The sequence below is a fragment of the Agelaius tricolor genome, unplaced genomic scaffold, assembly GCF_023055355.1.
Source record: "Agelaius tricolor isolate 1412-34295 unplaced genomic scaffold, bAgeTri1.0.p SCAF_47, whole genome shotgun sequence".
Classification (NCBI taxonomy): Eukaryota; Metazoa; Chordata; class Aves; order Passeriformes; family Icteridae; genus Agelaius; species Agelaius tricolor.
Genome location: NW_027269307.1, coordinates 149008 through 167999, shown reverse-complemented (window position 1 = coordinate 167999; position 18992 = coordinate 149008). Strand labels below are relative to the sequence as shown.

At 37.1% G+C, this 18992-nt stretch overlaps 1 long non-coding RNA gene across 1 annotated transcript; it reads right to left on the bottom strand.

Annotated features, from left to right (window-relative positions):
* Window positions 1-219: 219 nt before the first annotated feature.
* On the bottom strand, window positions 220-18709 carry LOC139604233 (uncharacterized). The gene is made up of 4 exons (XR_011683932.1): window positions 18624-18709; window positions 17752-17991; window positions 8059-8170; window positions 220-958 (listed from the first exon to the last, which is right to left on the bottom strand). It is a non-coding gene; the product is annotated as an uncharacterized lncRNA (long non-coding RNA).
* Between the last annotated feature and the right edge of the window lie 283 nt (window positions 18710-18992).

The window sequence follows — 18992 nt, the reverse complement described above, 5'->3', positions numbered from 1 at the left end:
TATTCACTTGCCAGTGCAGGATGTGATTGCAATGAGATTTCCATTGATAAACAAATCAGTACATTATGTTATTTTCATGCACGAAAAAAATGGATGACTGTAAAAAGACTTTGTTTACATATTGAAATCTGTTTATCTGATATTTACAGATAAACAAAATAGACAAGAATGTGGAATTTGTCACTGCAAATCATATGTTTTTCTTCATCCTTTGAACATTGCTTTCTGTGAATTTGTTGATAACCTATTATTTCAATAATGAAAAACAAGTAAAAACTTCCCCCAAATAAGCAAATTCCTTTCCTACTTACTATGCAAATAGAAACAAACTATATTTTCCATTTCCAATTAAACCTCTACCTGTTCCTCAATCAGGTAAATTGCTAATAGCTTCTTGCTATATTATTTTTGGGACTGAGCAGAACTATTCTGGTTGCCATAATTAAGACTTCCAAAATTAATATTTAAATTTTTATAAATGCTGGACTACGACATCCTGAGAAATAATAAATACAGGTCTGATTGCAGAGCTGAAGGGAGCTGTAATGTGCATTTGACTTTCCTTTATCCTGCAGTCTGCACCCCTGTTCACCTGAATGCTATTAAGTTCTGAAGCTGATTACATGGGTTGGTTTGTGACTCAGCCAACCCTTTAGGCACCTAAAAATAATGTTCTGGTGCTTTTGTTAAGAGGAAAAAAAAAAAAAAAAAAGCCTGTACCACTTCAAGCAACCTGAGCTAGACCTGAGAGTGAAAGCCCAGCCTGGTCCAACCAATTCAAAACCCTCACATCAAAACTAAAGCACTACTTTTTTCAGTGCTAAAGGCAGGGAACAGAAAATTTGTGATCTCACCAGCTGAACATTGAGCTGAGATGGATGTCAGTATCTTGTCGAGTCTGTCTGCAGTTCTGGTCTTCAGGTCTAAGACTCTCTAGGCTTTGATACCTGCAGGCAATCTGAAGTAGGGAACATAAGAAATGAGTAAAGTAATTGCTCAAAAATAGCAAATTAATCCATCACAGGTCATTGTCTGCAGTGATGTTGTGTTTGGGAATGGGAGAGAGAATTCAGCGTGCATATAAAACCCAGAATGACAAAATTCATAGAAAATCAAGGAGAAATAAAAATTACTTTAAGGAATGTTATGAAAGAGTTCAGTTCAAGGCAGAGAGCAGCTATCCATTACCTTTCATGCCACTGTTTAAAGATCTTCAAGAAAAGACTGGACTTCTTCAGATGTTTTAAAGGACCAATGTTGTAACATTTCTTGGAAATCATGTTCTGAATCAGAAATTTGATTCCTGTACATTCACCCAAACATTAAGAGCTGGTCAATATAAAGAATGGTAGAAAAGGGAGACAGAGGGAATAAAAAATTCTGCTATGGCATGAAAATGAAAAATGAACCACTTTAAGAGTCTGGTTTTTAAAACTTTGAACCTCACCCCTATAATGTGAAGCAACATCACAGCCATTTGTTAGTAAAAAGATGATTAAGACTTAGTGGAGAAAGGCTGCTTGTCCTGCAGTGACAGAGTTAATGGAAGGCCTGAATTGCCCTCCAGAAGCTTCTCTCTATTGATTTATACAAGAACCCAGGACAACTACACTGCTAATTAGGATTTTCAATTAAGTGCTCAAAATTTGGTGGGATTGGTGCCAACCAAAGCAATTACTCTCACTTTTTTGTACAAATAGAATGCTACATCATGTCTAAAAGATTCATCAGGGAAGGTACAGATCTTGAACTGAGAAAAAATGGGTGTTTACACCTTTCTGTGTTGTTTTCATTTAAAGAGCTCTTGGGGAGCTAAAATGGTATTTGCAGTACCAAAATCAATACAACCAGGCAAGGACACTTGCAAATAGTCCCCAAATGAATCTGCCCTTTCCTTCATTAAAGAACTGTAGTCTCCTCCTGTATGAAAGCTCTTCTGTTGCTCTACCATTTCAACTCCTTATCAGTAATTTTACCACAGCTTTCCTAGAAGATGGGCCACAGAAAATGGATGATCATTAGGTTCCCTACCATGTATTTGTAAAATTTCACAAATCCTAATTTCATCTTCCTTCCAATTGCCCTTTCCATTTCCTATGCTTATATTCCAAAGGTAAAAATATAACAAATAACAGCTATTAGTTTACATGTTGCTACAATCATTGCACAGCAGTTCCACACACAACTAATTAGGCATCAAGCATCAGTCTGAACTAGAGCTCACCAATTTTTTTAGAGAGCATTTCAAAAGAACAGAGAATTCAGCCAGCTCTTACTTTATGTGATTTAGCTTGTCAAGAAGAGAGGAGGTTATGAGATTTTCACCTTAATTATCCTAATTTTAAAATTCCTCTTTCAAATAAGAACAGTATTGCAGAATGGATTTCACGGTTTTAATTATTCCAAAATCATGCACTGCTTATAAAATTTAACAACTGCCTGTAATTATGGGTGCATAGGGGTTCCTCTGCTTAATGCAAAGTGCCCTGTTCAAAGTCAAGGTATTTTAGTGGGGGAAGGACATAAAAGGTCACAGGATATGCTGGACAGAAGGCTTTGCTCTTCTGATAGGGAGGGAGTTATATAATTTTCTTTTCAAATTACAGTTTCATTTATTTTACTGTCTTTAAAAAACGTCAATTCATTCTAAAAACCATAAAGAAACACGTAAAGATATACAGTGTATTTTCCAGAAGTGCAAACAGGATTGTTTTAATGACAGTCTACCTCAAGATGTCCTGTTATTGCTGAGAAAATAATAACACACTATGTGTGTGGTGAGGTGATTCTGGTGACCACATTCTGTTATTTTCAGAATCAGGAATTACAAGCACCCATAATATTTACATCTGGTAAATAGGCATCTAATGAATTAATTACATTTTCAAACTGAGAAAGAGAAGATTATTCTGGAAGTGTTCAGCAACCTTTTTTTTTTTGTACTTCCCAACCAGGAACCTTTTTTGCTCTGAATATAACAGTGCTGGCATACAGAATGATCAATGAGTTTCAAGTATTTTCTTAAAACAAAATGTGAAAATCAGTCAACTGACTTTCAGTTTTTCACTAAATTAGGCAACAATTGTTGTCAAATATATGAATTATTTGTGAATTGAATTGTATTTGATCTTGACATGTCCATGTTTTCAGTGTTCATCTTTGCCTATGCAGATTCATCTTTCCTAGCTTCCATATACAGATGCATTCATCTTTCTTTCTTAAATAATAGCTATGGAACAACAGCATGTTTAAAAATGTTTTGTCCTACAAGTTTTTTGTTTTCTTTTTTCTGTCAATTGACAGCTTGAAGACTGCCTGCTTGTGTGTGTGCACACCCATGTATATTCACATGCACTGTGTGCAGACATATTCCTGTATTTCTCATAATGGGATGGAGATTTCCTCTTGCAGCTTTTGTTCAATAAAGAGAAACAAGGTATTTTGCAGTCAGGAATCAATGACTATTTGGAACCATTCAACCTGTACTCTGTCTTCTTGATTAGTGTGAATAGCAGCACTTCCAGTGAATGAAATTTGGGTTGCATTAAGTAGAACTGACAAAAGTCCATTAGAAAAAATACACTTTGCCATGTTTTCCTATAATGCTACTTCTTAAGAGAAAAAGTACCATATTTCTTTTGTCAATTGGCAGGCAGAAGCTGAAATTCTTCCCGAATGTCTCTGTACTTGCTAAAAGAGTATTTCATTATAAAGATGCTGCTGCCATCTATTGGGTGACATTACTAAAGAATTATGTCTTTTCTGGATTCAGCAAGGACAAATAAATTGTGTCATTCACCTTTTTTTCCTGTGGACTTTTATTAGAAAGTAGGTTATAGCAACCTGTATTTGGTTTGTAACATGTCTTATGTAAGGAGCTTGGTCCTGTCTTTGTCACCATTGCTGAATTTCATGAAGAGAGACATTTTGGAATAGCAGTGAACTTAAGTTCAATAATGTGGATCTGGAACAATGGAAAAATTAAAAAATAAACAAAAAACCCAGCATTTAATACTGCCTCACATCTCAGAAAGATCTTATACAGATGTTTCCATGCTCAGCATCACTAGTGGAACTGCATCACTTGCTGTGTTTGAACAAAAACCTAATTTCCATGTAACTGGCAATCTTTTGCAATACAGATATTACTGTGATATACAGAGACTTCAGAGCTGTTTGGGGTTTTTTTTCTAAGCAACTTAGTGAGGCTTCAAAGAAGTATTTTGCCCCTTTAGGACTGATCTTATTTTTCCCATAAAATCTTAATTGAAGATCTGAATCCTTCAGTGACATCCCTGCATGTATATCTTTGGTACATAAAACTCATTTTAATGAAGGATACAGGAATCAGAAGGATAAATACTAAAAACACATATTTGACCTTTGAAAGTTGTAGTTCAGTCCATAGTGGGACCACGTGGAGGTGAGCACCTATGGTAGAATAAATGCAATACATGGGTGAAGTGTCCCCCTGGGCTCTGCCAGTTGTGGCAGGACAGAGGCCTTGGAAGCATTGCTACAGAAAACAGACAAACAAATAATATTGACAAGAGAAAACAACAGCAAAAGAATGAACAAGTCTCCTTTTCTGATTTCATCTATTGCCACATCTTTCTGACAATGAATAATTGTGCTTCTCCTCTCTGTTAGCTTTCAGAAGAGCAAGGGGGCATTTTACCTTTTGTGGCCCTGAAGAAATTAGCTGACTGCAGAAAGTATCACACACATTGTTGCTGCATACACCCCCAGTAACCTGCTTGACTTCTTATCCTTAAAATGGACTGATAAAAGACCAGCAGCCAAAAACAGCAGGAAAAAAAAAATTCCTCTCTATTTCTAAACAGAATATACGTCACTTACAACACTGAAGCAACAGCAAGCTGGAACCTCACAATGCTAACTGCAGAGGCCCTGCTGAATTGCACTTTGCAACCCCTTGGATTTTTTTATTACTGAGTTTAGGCCAGAAAAATCTCGCTAACTGTGTGCTGAGGTCGAGAAAAGCCATCACAGACAGTACAAAAATCCTTGTCTGCCATTCTTGGAAAAGAACCATTTCTTCAGGCTAGTGTTCTCCTAGGTAAGTATAAATGCCTCCCATTACCATTAAGAGCACAGAAAGGACAACAGCTATTAAATATTAGACTAGAACTCAGAAGATCTTGCATCTAATTATATTTCTGCTAAAGCATTTCCACATGACCTTGGGCCAGACACACAAAAATCTCTCTCTGCTTCAGGCTACCACTGGCAAAGGGAGATAATGATATATTTGCCCCTTACAGCAGCGTTCTGAGGTTAAACTCAGGTTACTGTAATATTAACATTTGTTTTCCAGTATTGAAATATAAAAGCACTTAGAGGCTATTGCAGTAAGATTCGAGGGGATTCTTTCTTTTTTTTGTGTGCTTACCTTTCCATTAACATATCATTTAAAGAAAAAAAAAAAAAACAACAAAAAAACAGGTGTTATTTTGGAAACAGTCACTGTTAAGCAGCAGCAGGGAGATTTGTGTGTGGAAGAGCACCCACAGAAAAAGAACATGCAGCAGAAGGGGAAGAAAGATCCACTCCTGTGGAAATAATCTTCCGTGGAATATTGCAGAACCTTCCAAAAGAAGGGCTGCTAATGTGAGCTCAGTGTATTCTAACAACCAGAATTTCTCCATAATTAAAGGGGAAATGTCTGCAGACAGCAACAGTGTGAAATTACAACCTCTGCTCTTCCAGCTCCAATTGCAAAGGAGATGTGAAAAAGTGGCACCAGCATAATACCAAAACCATGCCGTGAGGTTGGAATTTTTTGGTGGTTTTTTGGTTTTTATAATTTTTATTTTGGGGTGGGTTTTTTTGTTTTGGGTTTATTTGTTTGGGGTTTTTTTTGAGTTTTTGGCTTTTTTTTTTTGGATGGACAGAAAGTGAATTTACAGAAAATACAATTTAGATTTGTTTGAATACTAATTTATACCAGCAGTAGAATTTGAGTTATATTGTACTGTACTTTTGATATTTCTACTGCCCCAACCAAATGACCTTGATGTTTTCCATAAGGATTCTTATCCTTTCTGCATTATCTATAGCTCAGTAATACTTTGCAGGTCCCTGGAGAGGTACTAGCCAAGTTCTTACTTTAATAACCTCTTGGTCTTTGGTTGCACAGAACCTTATTTTTTCAATCCTAATCCTAACTTGGCAAAGTATCCACTGGTTATACAGTAAATATGCCATAAGAATATGTTAAAAAGAAAGGAAAAGCCAGCATTTCACTTTATCCAAGCTGGTTTTCCAACTAAACCAATGCCAAATATCTAACAGCCATGGAATGTTTCTCTAGCAGCAAAAAAAATTGTAAAGAAGAGGTCAAACATTTTCTTCCCTTTAAACCCAAGGGCTGCAAAAGCAAGGAATGCTGTATGCTGAGGTGGCCTTTTAGCTGCTCTACAAAATGCTGCTTGCAGCTTAATGTCTAAAAAAGCAAATTCTAGCTGTAAAAATGGTATTTTGAATGCTTTCTTTAGTGCTGTAGAGGCTGCATAGACACAGGGTCAAAGATAAGGTTGCAGATACCTCTTCAGTCTCATTTCTGCAGCAGTTAAATCTGGGTATGGATACCAAGTGACTTTGAAATGCTTTTTGTTCTGGATTGGAATCTAGGTTTTATTTGTCTTGGAATGTGTCTATTAATTTAACACATTCAATTAAAATTACTAGAAATGTAAACAACTCCTTATCTGTTAAGCTGGCATCATGCTACCATTCACCCCAGGAACTGAATGACAGCTTGTCAGGGCAATGAAAAACAGGTTTTTTTTTCATCTCTGACCTGAATGGAGCACATGAAGAAATAGGACACAGGAGTGTGATGAGTTAGAGGAATATGGTGTTGGGACAGTATTTTTAGCTTGGTTATCAAGAAAGGGAAAGAATTCACTTCTGGTTAGATAGCAATAATGAAGAATATGTGTGTGTGAATGTGTGAAATTCCTTCTCTCTGTTGTACAGTTATTCTTTGGTTCGGGGAATTAATTTAAATCACACTTTTCCTCTAGTGGCTACTTCAAATGTCTCCTTTTACATTACTCTGCTTCAGAGGTTTGAAGTCTGGTTTTCTAAAGATCTAAAGGCCAATAGCTAGAACTAAGTCAAAAACACTTGTATCCTGAACACATGAAAGCCAAAATACTGACTTAGCTAAAACAGTGAGTGCCAGGCTTGGTAGGCAGCTGTTTAGATCTGAAGACCTGACATCAACCACTTCCCTCCTTGGAGAAGCAGAGAACTTCTCATGAAAGGAGATTAAAAAGGGAGGATTCCTCCACAGCCTTATGTACAGTAGCTTATTTCTGACTGCTCGGACAAGCATCAGGGAGGAAATATGGAGCCAAAGCTATGCTTTCCCATGGATCACAGGGTGAAGGGCTGGCTTTTGAATTGGGAACTCGAATGGCTCAGCAGGTGGACCATGATCAGATGTAGAAGGAGGCTGCTATATTGCATTTTGTACACAAAGAAATGCAGTCTGTACCTCCAACAGAAAAGACAAGAGTCCTACCTGCCCAGAAAACCAGATGTAGCTGAAAGCTCATTAGCGGGACATGGAATGCCTAAAAATTCAGATCCTGTTTGTCTCAGGTCAGATATCTAAAATTATTGGAAACATCACAGTTCCAGCCTCAATCACTTTGAGCCTCCTTTAAGGAAAAGAAAGCACTATAATAATGGATAAAAAAGAATTGTGCATGTATAATAATGGAACTCAGGAGGATGAACCTTAACAATCCTGTCATCTCTGTCTTATGCAATGCACTACACAACATAACAAATTTGTGCAAAAAATGGAAAAGATGTAGTGGAACTAAAGAGCAAACCACGTAGCTTTGACATCAGGAATGCTGCAGCTGGAGATCAGCCTTAATTCTTCACTATGATAATTCATAAATTTCAGTGGTTGAATGTATTCATGTAACAGAAAGTTTGGGAATAATTCTGAGAAGAGACAGAAGGCTTTTAATAATTCACACTGACAGAGATACACTAATGACATTTTTTTTACCTTACCTTCTTAGTGTATTCCTCTTTATTTCACTTCATTTCTTCTCTCTTTCTTGCCTGTATTTTTCCAGGCCCCTCCTTTTCTTTCCAGGCTTCCAAACTTTTAAGTCTCAGTAATCTACTGAACACAAATAAAACAAAGGTTTAATAACTTCTAAAATAAACAACAATGACCTTCTTCCCTCAGTTCCTTTTCCCCAGGAAAAAAAGAGATTGAGAGGGTTCATCTAATGGTACCAACTCTTTTTATCTACTTTTTATTTCAGCCTGTAAAGCAGTACTATGGACGGAAGGAGATAACTTATATGACAGAGAGCTTCTGGTATAAAGGGTTTCTGCTGCCTTTTGTAGCAACCCCTCAGAGAAACAATAAGTGAAGCAAAGAGATAGATATTCTACAGCATTAAGTCTCTGAAGTGCAACCTAAAAAATTTACTTGTACAGTTGAATAGTACAGCCTCCTCCAAAAAAAGCAGAAACACAAGGCAGATTCTAGTTTATAATGTCACTGAAAATGGAAATTTTTTTGCAGCTTTTACATTTATGGGTTTTTATCCAAATGTCTCTGACTCCCAATTTCATTTTAGATGTGCACTGCATTTCTCACCTTGCTCCTTTTCCCTCCCTTGACAAGCACTAATTATTTGTATGCCACACACTCCTGAAGGGCAGGCACTTTTTCACAGGCGAACAGAGACAAATATTTAAAGCCGGGGTGAAAACAGGAAAACATTTATTAGCCCCCAAAGTCAAGGCTTTGCAGGGCAGAGTCAGTAGTGCAATCATGCCTATAATAGGCAGAGATCATGGCAAAAGGAGGAGCAGAGGACAGCAAGCTTCTTTCAACATCCCCAGCTCCACTCATCGAGCAGCTGCTTGGGAAACCCAGGAGAACAAATCTGTAGCCATTCCTGTAGGTGCCAAATGCTCCCTAATAAACAGAAATAAGTCTAATAAAGGAGAAGCTTAGCTATAAACATTGGAAGATTTTCAGTCATATTTTCTGTCAGCTCAGTCTGATGTCACTTCAGAAAATTCTCTGATTCCACTGTATAGAGTAGTCCTCTCCACAATTTAAGCTGTAGTTATCCTTTACAGAAACAGCTTGAGACAGTGGAATTAACTAAACTAAGAATTAAACCACGAGAAATATGAAATAAAGTTAGAATAATAGTATTGAAATAGAGATAATTGAAATAATTCATTTTAATTTCAGATTAAAATTAAAAATCCTTTTTCCTGTCTGCTTGTTGTGTTGGCACCTGAGACACTGGTTTAACAACAAAGAAAGAAAGAAGTGGTAAATTGTGATTGGATTGCAAGAAAACCCAAACTTGTTTTATATTTGAGTCCTTATGAGTTAGTGAATTCAAGCAAAAGCTTCACATCAATCGGGCCCTGATCCTGAAGGACTCATAATATTTGGGAACAAGCAGATGATCAGTGTGCTCCCAATTTGGTGGTTTGCTCTCCTCCTTTGGGTCCAGGTGTCCCTAAATCCAGGTGAGGCACCCAGCTGAAGATGCACGGTACCAAGATTGCCCACAGCTGATTCAAAAGCCACATTCCCTGAATAAGCTGAACCTTCACCACAATAATAACAAATATCTGCTGTTTATCTTATGTCTGTGTTCAGTTCATTTTTCCACATCAGCTCTCTAAAAAAGTCCTGTATGGCCTACAAGAAAAAAAGCTTTAGATAGCAATGCAACTGGATCTATAGATTTGCAGATTGTTTGAACCACAGCAACAGCTCCTTATGTTCACTACAATAACATTCAATTAGCTCTAATAAGTGTAAGTTTTAATGTTTAACCCAATGCCTCTCTAAGGATATGCTTGCAAGGAGGTGTAGCCATTAGCTGGTAAAATATAACACCATCTGATCAGGACAAATAATTTTCAAAACATAGCTGCCATAAAAAGCTGGAATGAAAGATAAATTGACAGCACAACTGCTGCTATATTCTATTTCTAGCATTGTTAATGGGATATTATACCATAATTTATTTTAATGAGTAACAATTTAGAAACGGTTTCTCAAGTTGCATGTAATTTCTTTCAGTTATTAGTTATTAGTTGTTCATGCATAAATGTGTTTTAATATTGGCTTATCTGAGCTCTAATAGGTGATTAAAGCCTTTCAGTATATCAATTTTTTTTTGAGTTGAGCATTGCAGAGACAATTCTAACACAAGGCACTCATAAGAAAGAGATGAGAGATATTCCTTAAGTATTACAAAAAATTATGCAGAGCAATATGAGAAAGGTGTCAGAGAGAATCCTGATATGCTTAACACTGAGTTTTGCTTTATCTAACTGCAGGTACAGTTTAATGGCCTCTGTCTTAATGAAATATTTAAGTTAACCTGGCTGTAGCGTGACTAACTATACTAGATACTCTTTCACTCTGTTAGAATAAAGAAATATTATCATGAGAGGCTATGCTAACAAGCCTAGACATTGCTTGTATTGTTGAAGAATAAGTTGACATCTCAGAGGAAAATAAAGACCTGGAGAAACTGGCACCTCTTTAACTGAAAAGGCATTCTACTTATCTCACAGAAAGCAGCCTATTTTGTGCTAAGAATGGCTCAGAACAGCCTCTCTGCTATCAGCCACTCTGACACAACCCAGCGTTTGTTGTGCCTGCTCTTACCCGAGCTGTGGGGGTCACAGGGGGGAAGGAAGCAAATGCTGAACAATTCTCTTCAGAAGGCAAACACCAACCTGACCTAACCTAGTGCATTGTAACCCCACCTCTGTGAATCTCGTGGGAATCAATGCCTCTTCTTACAAACTCACCCATGGAAATGGCTTTAACCAGGAGATAACGATTTATCTCAGTGCAGAGAATTTTCTTTCTTTAAACTTACAGTATGCTGTCAGGTTATATTTATGTTCTTTAGGACTCTATGCATCCAGAAACTTAAGAATAATGAATAAACCTTTGAGGATTATTTTGGTAGTTGAACTGTAGGTCATTAAATTTAAATTAAATTGCTTCAATAAATCTGGATACTTCTAACCACTGTGCCTATGTTGCTTTTGCTATATTTTAAAACATATTTCTTATTCCAGTTACGTTTGGCTGTCTCAAAAGAACATCTCACTATAATTATTAATTTCCTACTGCAACAGTAGGCTTGTAAGTAATGCACCATGATTTACAAACCACTCTTAATTACAAAGGGTCTTTGTGGCAGCTGGAAATAAATAAATGTCAATTAGGATCCCATTTCAGTGTCCTATAGACCTGAATTTCAGTAGAAACCAACAACTTTGCTTGCTTGAGCTACGCAGAGAAGCTTGGTACTTAGGTAATTTTTAACTATTAAAAGAATTGAAGAAAAAATAGGAAGCTATTTAATTTTACTGTTTCTAAACAAATTAAGTTTTGTCTGGGTACGACTGCTGTGATCAGCACAAAGGTTTCCTGCATGCCATTTCTCAGGATGTCAGGGATGCTCTTGTGAGGATTCTTCACTTGTTTTTCCATTGCAATGAAGCAATGCCTGTTTTGTGGAGATACAAGGTTGACTAAATCCTTCTTAAGGCAGCAGCACAGAGTACATGAGCAATGCAACAGAAGGAGCATTAGAGTCTGCATAACAAATTTATTGAAGCCCTTATTTTCCTGTACATTTAAAATCTTTTCTTTTCCTGCTGAAGATTATATTCATCCTGAAACATTACCCTTCAAGTGTTAAAATGACAAGTGCTGATGAAGGTAAAGCTGATCAGCTGCTAGACTCCCACTGCTGAACATTATAAAGTTTCTGTTGTTCAAACAGCTCAGTTAATTATCCAAATGTGAAGGAGATCAGAAGGGGACCTGCTGAGCTTTACAGCTGAATTCCAGGGATTTATCCATAATAGAGCTGTTATAAGAAAATTATGACAGGCACAACGTGCAGGGACCTCTGCTTACCTCCCTTGAGGATTTGTGCAGGACCTTATAATCAAACAGAGTTAGGACTTTCCTCAGTATCAAAGGGAAGCTCCACTTTGCAAGGTAAAAGCAGTCCAATCAACTTCATGGTGTTTTATCTCACAAACCCAGAGAGGATTCTAGACTCATGCATTTTAATTGCCCACTGCAAAAAAAGAAAAAAAGACTGGCATTCCTCTGGTGCCAGGGGCTACTTGCTCAAATTTATTTGGGTCTCAAAATTACTATGCCTTGCCCACAGTTAAAAAGGTAGTCCTTGCTGCTTCTGTGTGAGGTTTTGAGAAGCCATAATGTTCCTTTACAACAAGCACTCATAGTGGGTCTTCATGTGACAACAGTTTTGGCCTTTTAAACTGTTGCAGTCAACATTTTGTGAACCTGGGACACCTCACAGCAAAATAATTCAAAATAATTGAGGAGGTTTCAGTGGCTTCTAAGGAGTGCAAAAGCATGAGCAGTACTGAGGTGAAGTGAGTAAAACATGGAATCTCTTCAAATCAGAAAAGCCAGAACTTGAACAAATCTGCAAAGCACTGGCTGATACTGCAGCAGCTAAAGCTCTGTGGCATCCTTGTTTGATGGTCACAGTCACTTGGGCTAAACCAAAAGACATCAAACTCTTTCTTACCCTCCCAAGAAACCATAATTTGTGCACACACCACAGTGCTGCACCAGCACAATGCTACTTAGCAGTTTTTATTTTCTGCTGTTTCCAGTATTCGCTCTCCAGTACAACTGCAAAGAATTTCATTCACCTGTGCGGGTGTGCCCTGGCTGGGGAAAATTGCATGGACTTGTGTTCAAGCTCTGAAAGAGAAAACTGAAGGCACTCAAGAAGGTTTTACTGAGGAGTTAATCTTTGAAAATGAACTGAATTAGTTTAGCCAAATTAAATACTTAATTTTCCATGACAAACAGTGGGAAACATTAACACTATCATATCTTACACCAAAGTTCACCATTATAATGTGAGAAGTCAATCACCATTGCATCTAGACACTACCAATTAATAATCTCTAGACATCCTTAATTTTTCATCTCTCTTTGAAACGTTCCTAAACTTATAAGTATACCTTAGCACCTAACAGCTTCCATGAAATAATGTGCAGCAAAATGAGCACTTTGGGGTGTGATAATATCAGCGAAAATTATGCCCTGCAATTATTACCATAAAGTCATAAATAGGATGGTATAATAATGGAATGGTAATGGAAATCACATTGCCATAATTAAGAAAATCCACATTCTGTAGTGCCACAGGTTAATTTACAAAATTAATTTGATCTGATAAATGGTCATCAAATTTTCATTATATTAACCAAAACCAGTGAAACATTTCCTGGATAGAACCATTTCCTTCCTTCCTCCATCCCTCCCTCCCTGTGTTTGCAGACTTAAACACTGAAAACTACATATTTTTTTTTTCTACCAAGTACTTCAGCATCAAGATTGGAAAATCCAAGAAGCTTTACAGATTTTACACTACAAGCCCCAGAAAAAAGATTTTAAGTGTTGTCCACAATTTGTGAATTGTCAACTAAAATGTCCTGTTATGGGGAATATCTCAGTTATTTTGTCAGTGTCTAACTGTAATTTATGTCTCTTTAAGCATCAGGTTACCTTCAGGAAATATGATTAACTGTTTGTTCCCTGAGCCCTATACCTGAACTGCTCCTCCTCTCATTTAGAATTGCCTTATCAAACTTCTTAAAGCGGCAAAAACATACATCTTGAGATATTTGTGCAATTATGTCCTGCCAAACACTGAACAGGAAGCTGATGTAATTTTAAATGTGAAACTCCTCAGATGTCACTGTAGGCTGAGGCCAAAGTTCCAGGCAGCATTCTGAAAAAGGAAAATGGCTCACAGCAGGAAGCTTTTGGTTTATGAAAGCAACAATTACACTCTATTGTTACTGGGAAACCATCTAGCTAAATAAAAATTATATGTCTTAAATGCAAAGAACGTGCTTTAAATATTTGGACTATAAAGTCACAGATGAAACCTCTCCAGATCAGTGTCTTGGCAGCCTATAAGATTTAGAGGATTAATTGTTTCTTCTATTCAACACTTAAATAAAAACCCCAAACCAAAGTACACCCACCCCCAAGTCTACTCTTGGTATAAAGAAGGGGGATGTGTATGCATAGATGTCAGGACAATTGATTTTAATAAAATGCCATGTATTGTTCCCTAAACATGTTGTCTTATATATCAAGAGTTCTATTATCGTTATAGTGCACGGGTTCCATATCCTCAGGGCTTTGTAACTCCTCCATGTTTCTCACAGGCAGCTCCTCTAAGCACTGACTGCTCCTGGTCCTTGCAGCAGCCAACTGACTCCAGATCCCACCAATCCACTCTTTTATAGCACTGCTCTTATTGGCTACAGGTGTGGCTCCAGCTCCCACCAATCCACTCTTTTATGCCACTGCTCTTATTGGCTACAGGTGTGGCCTGTTAACATCACACCTGCTCCTGATCTTTAGTAATTGGTTCAGCTGCAACTCCTTAAAGGGTAAGATTACTTTCTATACTACCTTATATTGTATCCCCCTACAATTCCCCCTTTTTCTCTTAATTACAGAGTTGCAGCATTTCTAGAAGTACATATTCAGATCAATTAACATTATGACACATTTATACATTTCACATAGAACTAAGAGTTATACAAGTGTTCAAACAGCATATTATAGTACAGATATATATATATATATTTCTAAGTGTTAGTTCAGTTCTATAGCTTTTCCCAGTTTACAAAGCACTTATCTTCAAAGTCTTTTACACTCATATTTAACAAACACCAATAGCTGTAATTGATATATTTTGCCAATAGTTTAGTACTCAAATCCTGTTTCCCCGAATCCACAGGGCAATATAGTTTAGTCCCAAAACAGGGTCACCTTTTGTTCTTATATACCAAGAGTTCTATTATCATTATAGTGTAAGGATTCCATATCACCAGAGTTTCATACCTCTTCAATGTTTCTCACAGGCAGCTCCTCTAAGCACTGACTGTCCCTGGTCCTCGCAGCAGCCAACTGACTCCAGCTCCCACCAATCCACTCTTTTATACCACTGCTCTTATTGGCTACAGGTGTGGCCTGTTAACATCAGGCCTGCTCCTAATCTTTAGTAATTAGCTCAGCTGCAACTCCTTAAGGGGTAAGATTACTTTCTATACAACCTTATATTATATCCCCCTACATAAACATAAGCTATTAACAGAAAAAATACATGTTACAGAAAATACTCATATTACTTTAAAATTTTTTTCACTTCAAACACTTTGCAAGGAGGAAAAAGCCGCTTCTACAGAATTTCTTGAATTTCTGGAAATAAATCCTTGGTATTTCTAATGAATAGCCCAGCAATACAAGTGTTCATTCACTCAGAACAAGAGGCCCTAATTTCTATCATCACTACTGAAATAGAGCAGAATTTTCCATGAAAGTGTTTTAACCACTGAGCTATTGGTTACACACAGATCAGAACACTAGGAAGTATTGTCTTAAAAGATGGAACACAGGATATCTCTGCATAATAAGGCTGCTTTGTAGTTCTGAGAGAAAAAAGAAAATTTTGACTCCACTACCTGCAGTCTGGCAGATTGCCCATTCCCTAAGCAATGTCTCTTACTAAGATCACTGAAGACCACAGAGACAAAGCTAAAGAAAAAAAAATCACAGCAAATACTGCTTTTAATCTAGACAAGCCCTGACAAACATCAGCCTTCCCTGTCCTATGAAATCATTTTATTTTAAGAGAACCCCCTCTTTACTTCAGTATGATATGCATGCCTTACTGCTTTACTCTTCTCAACCTGCTGATTTTACATGGCTCAAGATGAGTTTATTTCTGGGAGGACAAAATTAATCCTATTCTAACAGGGAGATCTGCAAAGTCATTAACATTTTCAGTGAATGCACCATTTTTCCCCTGTTTCTCTAGAAGTATCATTCTTTATTGTAATCTCTCCACTTCACACTGCAATGTCTCATTTAAAGAATCAGTGTAAGTAAACAATGTCTCCTGAAGCAACAGACAAGGCTTTCATGAGAAATAATTGTTTGACTGGTATATTTCCCAAGAGAATTATCGTTACAAAATTTATTTCCAAACTACACCATCCAGGAGAATAAAAAATCCAGCCATTTCTCATTAAACAAGGTCTCTTGAGGGCCAGCTCCCAGGGATGCTTCTGTGCTATCTAGATACTTTTTTACACTAAATTCCCAAACCCCAAATTGATTTTAATCAACTTTGTTTTTTCCTCAACTCATTCCACATGCATTCACTCTCTATTTTTATTTATTTATATTTTAAAGTCCAGTGATTTTGAGATATTGTCTTTCATATTTATACCCTCAAGGGCATTTGAAGTTCTGATGACATTGAGATCACTAGATTCTAGCTAACTCTCAACTTTTATCTTATTTATCATCCTTGTCTTGTTTTCCAGCAATATGAGGAGCAAGAACAAAATAGCCTTGTGCTTTTACTGAGTAGCCTGCAAAATCTTTCAGAATGGAGTCCTGTCCTCCAGGAAGAGGTACCCCTTATCAAGTCCATAATTTCCAGCCAGTCAATATAAACTAATTGAATTTCCAATGATTAATGATCTATCCTTTTCATAGGCTTTCCTTATCTTTCTTTCCTTTTTAAATCTTGCCTGGGAGGTCCATACCAATTTTCAGTGATTTTAAGGTTTTAATTTGCCTATCTTTCTTCTTCATCTAAACTGTCCCTACTCAGGTGTTCAAACTACACATGCCATTTATTTCTGTGGTCCAGAAAGCTTCTTTGTCCATATTGCCATATGTCTTTGTGTCCTGCTCTGTCTATGCCTTTTATTATATATATTTATCAAAGTGTTTCAACCTTTATTCTTGGGACATATTTACAAAATGGGTATTAAGAAAAATATATATTTGTGTACCTAATTAAAATCCTACTGGCAGATTTGTTTTTATAAGAAAGCTGGCAGCTCTGCCTGCATGGCATAAGAAGTACTCTGAAAATTCATGCAGTCCTGAGGAAATGAGGCGGTTTTCCTGGATAGTTCCAGTCAAATCAGACATTTTGCTGTTCAGCAGAAGCTGCAGATATTCACCTCACCTGAAAAATATGACCCTTAATTGCTTAATATTAGGCAGTCATATCTGAAAATCATCATTTCAAAGAGTCTGTGCTACAGTATCCATGTGTGCTTGACGGGATTAAGAATGTTTATGAGTCACCTGTAAAGTTATGTTTACAATTTTTACAGAACATTGAAGACTCTTTCTACCAGACAGAAATGCTATTTATTGAGCCAAACACCTACACAAATGCAGAAGTAGCTATTGCAACCAGGAATGATGAAACTGTAATCAGACATAGACTAAGCTGGGAAGCTCTGACCCTTCTGTGTTTACACTGTTTGATGCTAACTCTACTTTAATGTTATGAAGCAGGATTAGGTCAAAGATAAAGATTTCTCACTGTCAAAACTCCATTTCATTCAGAAGGTCAAAAGATAATGGAAAACAGAAAACAAGTCTGTGCTGCTGTACGTGCATCAAGCAGCCTGGGGCAGTCAGGGCTGCTCAGCACTGTGATTTCTGCTTTAGTGCAGTATCTATGCTACCCTCAGTGATTTTAACTTGTAGAGCTCAAGCAGAGCAGAAACCTGAATTTCTGAGACTACAGACTTACCCCTTACAGAATTTTTCTGAATGTCATGAAAAGGTTTAGGGTTACTTACCTAAACCACTTACGTAGGCTGGCACAAGAATACCTCGATTTGCTTAGTGGAAGGCTTTGATTCTTTCTGCATCCATCACCTTGGAAACAAAATGTGAATATGTGGTTGCTCCCTTTACAACTTGAGGAGTGCTGGATTTACAGCTTTGACAGCTGATGTGCTGCTCACAGCCACTGACATGCACAGTTCAGCAGTAAAACGTTGGAGCTTTCTTTTACTTCCTGCCAGGATGCCTCAATCCTGACTGGGAAAGAAACTGCAGGTAAGGACACACACATAGCTCCCACCTTCCCACAATTTCTTCCTAATTAGAATAAACTAAACAAATTAAATAAATTAAATAAATTAAATAAAATAAATCTGTCATTCTTCTTGTAGTTTTTGTGACTCAGGGAAAAGACTCCTAGTCCATACTTATTAAAATGGCTGAAACACAAGTTTAAAAAGTTTCAGTATAAAGATCTTTTTTTTTTTTAATTAATATATTTTCTATATATTAAATGAACCAAAAGAAATCTTCTCATGCTGGCTAGTTATAGTGTCATTCATGGTCCTGCTTTCACTAGGCAATATGATGCTAATGGAGAACAACACCTACTAATTTTGCAGATCGTCAAATTATATTATATTCAAACTGGCAACTAAAATTTAAGAAATGCTTAGCCTCAAAGTCAAAACTTACTTTCTTTTTAAGTAATAGCCTTAATTGCAGATAAGATTCAAAGGGAAGGTGTCTTCAGTGTTTGCTGCTTTATATGCTGTGCAATAGACAGTGGAGAGATAAACACATCCATGGAGAAAGGGAAGGAGCCACCTCAGTAATTATGTTGTGCTGTGTGGTTATTCTTGCTAAATCTCTTGAGATGCCTCACCTTAGAGCTTTTCCTGGAGGTTTGTCACTTCTTCCTTCTGTTGATGTAGTAAGGCACACAAGGCACAGCCACATTCCTCCTTTGCCAGCCATGGATACATTTTCAATTTCAATTACTTTTGATTGCTAGATAAAATTTTAACTCTGACTTGACTTTTAGGAGCAGTTGCAAAAGAGTGCAGAATAATAATCAGGATCCCCTTGAGCATAAACACAGACTTATTTGGGCACACGTACTCACTCAGCTGCAGAACACTTGTTGCCAGCTTGGATTCTTTTTACTGATGCATATGTGAGGCTGGTTCAGTAACAGAAGAGGTTCTGATAATCCAAAAAAATGGAATAGACCAGATTTGAGTGTCTTTAAAAT